The 5,914-nt window shown below is 35.7% G+C and overlaps 1 protein-coding gene across 1 annotated transcript in view; it reads right to left on the reverse strand.

Annotated features, from left to right (window-relative positions):
• Positions 1–206, reverse strand: part of LOC135682726 (exocyst complex component 3) — a 33,214-nt gene extending 33,008 nt beyond the window's left edge. The window contains exon 1 of the mRNA XM_065197733.2: positions 56–206. The gene's annotated coding sequence lies outside the window, so the exon portion shown is untranslated. The remainder of the gene's footprint in view (positions 1–55) is intronic.
• Between the last annotated feature and the right edge of the window lie 5,708 nt (positions 207–5,914).

A 5,914-nucleotide genomic window follows, 5' to 3' on the forward strand; every position in this document is an offset into this window, starting at 1 on the left:
AAATCGGAAAAAAAACACCGAAGACAATAGAAATCTCAGATGAAATTATACTTACAAAGATGTATCGAGTGCTTGCTTTTCTTTTACTACGCTTTATTCAATTTCGACAGACCAATTCTCAGCACAACTTGCTTTACTTTCGACCTAATTTGCTAACAAGAATCCAGTTTGTGCCAGCTGATAAGGTATTGACACCCCTGTAACCCCTGTAGGGAAGCCTATATATGACATCAAAAATATAACCAGAGTGTTCCGAAGTTCCCCAGTTTTAACTGGAAGTTTTAACAAAGTGATGCAGAAAGTACTTAATTTATCTCCATATATAAAGCTAAAACTGAATTACCTGAAGCGTGCGGCACCAAAATCGAATCGTTATCTAACACCCCCCCATCCTTGTCGCTTAAATCCCCCCCTGTTGGTAAAACTATTAATATTCCCTTGAATTTCCCGGACACAAGGGTTATAAAGCCGAGCAGTCAAAAAACTTTTCAATGAACAGCTTCATAGCTGATTTTAATTTCCTTCACGGAAAAGAGATGTTATTTTTGAGTGACAATCTGTTTTTACATGGTGTCATACTGGAACCATTTTATCTCTCTTATCAGATAAGGAGAAGTGACACGCACAAAGAAAAGCTTTCACATAAAAGCAAGATATTGCCATTTTGCGATGCATATGACATACAATGAAATCGCTAGGTTGTCGTTGACAGGGCCTCCGACAAAGGGGGGGGGGGGCCGGGGGGCCATGGCCCCCTCACTTTTTTGCAAAGCAATAGAGCTTTTTAAAAAAAACTCTTGTTATGATTGTTACACTTTCTCTTGGCCCCTCTACTTTCCAACCTGCGTCGGAGCCCACGGTTGAGTCACCTGAACAGCTTCTTCATGACTTGTTCGAACTAAAACAAGCCATCGTAGTTGAAAAACAATACCTTCACAAAGTAATTTATGTCACATCTTTTAGCTTGGTGGAAAGTGACATTCTTCGAAGGTTATCTAGAGGAAAAAAAACCTTAATGGTAAGATACTCATCAAAATTCTTATATAAGGCAAAAATACGTTTTTATATCAATAGACGGTAGCTCTGACCTGTGAATAAATGAATGAATTCGATAAAGGATTTGCAAATTGCAAAGGGTGTCTAGTGCATTGAATGTAGATATTTGTTTTTGCTTGCTCAACCGAGACGAGCATGCGTCTTGCCACCTGCTCCACAAATCGAATATTCTCGTTCGCATAAACGCATTTGTATAATATGAAGAATATTTCCAAATCGATGTGCAAGTACAGTCAAACCGGGGGTGGTAGGGGGGCGGCAAAAGCTTCCCAATTTTTGTTGAAACATAATATATACGGTTGTGGCATTAAAGATAGTGGCAAACTCCAATAAAAGTTTGCAAATTTGTCTAAATAGAGCCCCAACCCCCCCCCCCACCAAATAGAGCCCCAACTCCGGTGTCTCCAATGCTACAGGAATGTAACATATAGGGGGCATAGGACCCCAGTCATTTTGTTAGAATAGATCTTGAAAGCTAAATTCTAGATCGTTCGCAAGTAAAAGAATAGATCGTAAGGTGTATAATACACCTTCTTCTGGTTTCAGGAAATATTTACCAAAACAATTTTTCTATTTGTTACTGCAGGTATGATGGTCATCTTGCAAATTTTCTCCAAAATATCCATTAAAAACGAAATTTTTTGGATCAGAACCATCTAAATGCAATGCAGTATGATTCATAGACTATCCCATTGATTCTGGCTGGGTTTAGAGATTCTGGAACGGCAGTCATGGTTAGGATTTCTTTTTGTCTCAAGGTACAGTGAGTTTATTTGCTCTAATTGGCTATTAGTTAATTTAATCCATTAGTTGTTATCGACTAATTCGCTCGCAAAAATGATGTAGTATTTTATTCATACACAATTATTTGTCCACTTGAATTGTATTGTAGATGGTTCTCATCTTTAGAAAACAATCTAATTTCAAAATGTGACCCCAGTGAAACCCCAATGTGTTTGTAAAATGAATAAGTGTCTTACTGTTTTCATTAAATACTAGGTAGAATCACCTTTAAGCCCAGTCTTGGTAATTTTTTCTAAAATACTGGTCTCCGCTGTACCAAAGAGTGTTGTGCGCCCTGGGAATAGAACATACCTGGAAGGAGCTTGCATATTTCTTTGGCACTTACAAATTATGCACATCCTCGCGCCGATCTTTTTCGCATCCTGTTGAGTAAGGTGTCTTTCAAAGATTTGCAATTACAATCCTAGCGTGTCAGACTGATTACAGGATGGCGTTGCAAGTTTTCTTGAGCGTTATCTATAAAATCTTATAGCCAGCAATTGCACGTTGCTCTTGAGAACCTATTCTTCTTCTGGGTCAAATTGATAAATTCGATTTGTCTGCATGACACTTAATGGTAATAGCTTCGAGTTTTGCGAAACATGTCTATAAGAGAAAGACATGAAAGGAAAGTTTAAATATCTTGGCAGAATACTTAAAAAGTGTATCAAATTTATTGCACTATTAATACTTCTCATGTGTTACAAGTATATCACTGGCCCCAGCGCAGATTCCTGTGAAGTTCCATTTTAATTATATTGTACTACAATTTTCTAGAACATTTCATTACATTGCACAAAGTTGCATTAGAGGAGTAGTTCATATTTCACCAAATTTTTCGCAGATTGCAACGCTATATTTCGCAAATAAAACCTTTCTGCAGGCAAACGGCCAATTACAATTGTTTGTTGAAAAAAATTGATTAATCGACATGGAAATTGGTTTAGGGCTTTAGAAGCTTAACAACGCCAATTATTTATGAATTCCTATCTAAGCCTAAAACGGAGGGAAATTGTCAAGGTCATTTTAGTGAAGCCGTGATGGAAGTTCTTATAATGCGCACAGCGTTATCTAATATCGACCATATTGAAGTAAGACATCAACGGACACCGAGATCTCAGATCTAGCGAACGGAACGAAGCGCAGAATGCGACGATATCGTTGGACCAGCCCAAAGGTAAACCACTCTAAAAAATCTCGCACATCTTTGGTGAAAATCCTATTGTTTTGTCTGAAAATCCCTGGAAATCCTTTTGTTTTAGGGAAAATCTCGTAAGCTATTTGCAACAGTGAATTGCCCCTCGGAAACAGCAGTTTTTTTGTGAGATAAAATCCAGTGTCTACGCTTTACCCTATCTTCAAATACGACAAATCATGCCCATTCACGCACATCGGATTCACCAGGGAAGGGAAAGAGAGTCAAATAAATCTTGAACAAGGGAAAACAAATTTCAAGTTTCAAGTTGAAGTTTCAAGAATCCGCCAGGCCAATTCCGAAGTTGGTTTTAGGATCTTGGCTTCATGCTTTTGTTTGAAATTTTGCTTGCTTTTTCATTTGATCAATGTATTCGAAATCACTTTTTGATCATCTCAGCCTGTTTTGCGACCTCCTTCCCCTAATCCAGATTGTCATCTGTCCGTCCAGGGATTTCTTTGACCAATCACAAGCCTTACATACTGAATGCTGGCTCACTGTCAAAGTTTGAAAAGTGATAAAAGGAATTCGTCTTGGCATATTCAAAAGAGAGTCTAGTTGAAAAAATTACTGTTCACCTTTATACTTAACTTATGAAACCTAATGCAAGAGGCAGGTAAAATCTTGATCAAAAGTGCTATTTACATTCATTTTCATGTTAAAGGTTAAAGGTAATATTACAAAAATGAATCTAATCGAATGTCTTCAATGAAAACATTCGTTTTATCGTATTTTAATTATCCTCCTATTTAGATGTTTTGCAGTAAGAAAGGTAATAGCCGGAAAAACTGGATTCATGTAAGGGCATTGAGAATTACCTGTAGAAAATGGTTTATTATTATTCTTATTATCAATATTTATAGCACATAACGATTATCATTCAAGTTTTGAACAATTTTTAGCAAATAATAAAACAATCAACTTTGTAAGAAAAATTTACAATTTTTTGCAATGGATATATATAAAACAATTAATGGTTTAAATCCATCTTTTATGGATAAAATTTTTTCCCCAATTTAAAGCAACGGAGCCACATTACAAAATATATGGATTAAATACCGAACAAACACAGATTTAGCCAACGAAATAAAATGCTTCCCGAACTTACAAATGTTCAAGAAAAAATTTCATCAATCAATTGTCCTTGTGATTTCTGCAAGAAATACATGTGCAACATCAGTTGTTTAAGATTTGTATTATGCAATGGTAATTTGAATTAGTTGGATTTAATAAGCTTTAGTATAGCTAAACATTGTACCAACTTTAGATAAAGAAAGAAGGTTTTTCACCTTTTTTCTTTTCACAAAGTTATATCTTAACTGTACAAAATTGCTTATCTTTTTATTTTTAGTTGATGGTTCTTCTGTTGATATTTCAACGTTAATGTTTTTCATTAATCCGTGTTTCATTGATTTTTCTCCCTCGTCTTATTTCGGGTACTTTTAAAATCTAAAAAAGGTTTCATTTCGAGCTATACGATAGTGGTTATTCTAAAACTTTGCAAAACTTTTCTATTTCAAGTCAACATCGCAAAAGACGCGACTATGCGACACCTTCAGTCAAAATTCACTTTAGATACAGTTTCTGGCCATCCCTAAGACACCATGATTCTAAACATTTCTAAAAATTCTAAAAAGCCTTTCCTAAACCCTTTCAAGACTTTGAGTTTTGGCCCCTCCACTTTCAAATACGATTCGCCGGCCCTGCCACAGCTAGTCTTTATTGTGGCTGACGATTTCAAAGTTTTTGACAGGTTCCACTAGAAAAGTCCAAGTTACCCTCTTCCCCATCTTGCTATTTTCTTCGATCTTAGATAAAAACTTCATTTGTGTATAACGATAGATAAAATATGCAAAAACGCTCCAATTTTTTTGTGTACACTAGTGGGCGATGACTTTCAGAAGATTTACAGCCTAAGGGAGAACCATGACCTTTATTTTTATGATCTGGAATTTTACATATCTGTAATAAAAATCATCCTACCCCTAGATTTCCGTTTACACAAGAAAAAGGGCCCCAAATGCGACCATGAAACATGTTTACTCGAGAGAAAAGTAGTCCCAAAAGTAACCGCACTGAATCTGGCTCTAGTTGAATTGCCAAAGCCAGCTCGGTTTGAGATCACAAAATGTAAATGAGAGTTTGTCTCATGTAAACGGGTCTATCATTCGAATACGCTTGTTACTCTCCTGGTATCAATAAAAATTCATTATTTTTACAAAGATCCTTTCCAATGTTTTTCTCACATTTCTAAATGCCTAAATGACGTCTTTGCCACATTTACCGATTGTGGTCGAAATTTTTATTACGTTTGAGTTGACATTGGCATAGAGCCCGTTTATGTTTTAACCATTACTCCTTAAAGAATTATGAAGCTAAGTTTTTAAATTTGGAGTGGCCTATGATGGGTGAATAATGTTTCTAGTACTCTGACTCTTTGTGGTCGATTTTCACTCTTCATTAGACATTTGTAAAAGAATAAATTGCTTATCTGCATGCAGGAATTCTTGTAATTTAAGCAAATTATTTAGTATTTAACTGTTTTGTGAATTCCAAAAAACTCTATCACAGTTGCAAATATCTCGGTTTTGGATTAAAGTTGCAAACTGCAAAGAAACGAATTTCAGGATAGTTTGAAATTTCTACATAAAAGAGACTTTAATAGCCATCATCAACGCGCAACTTTATTTACTTGCTAAAAAATCTTATAAAGCTAAGAAACTTAAGTTTTCCCAACATTTTCGTAAAAACTGAGGCAATATTCAAACGCAAAATCTGTATTTTTCCTTGCATTTTCGACTCAGTTTCCCCATATTGCCATTTGCTTGCTTTCAATTATATCACTTTGTCAAAGGTTGCATTGTCTAAATGTGCGTGACG

Source organism: Rhopilema esculentum, chromosome 16 (assembly GCF_057945365.1).
Source record: "Rhopilema esculentum isolate cy_ngs chromosome 16, ASM5794536v1, whole genome shotgun sequence".
Taxonomy (NCBI): Eukaryota; Metazoa; Cnidaria; class Scyphozoa; order Rhizostomeae; family Rhizostomatidae; genus Rhopilema; species Rhopilema esculentum.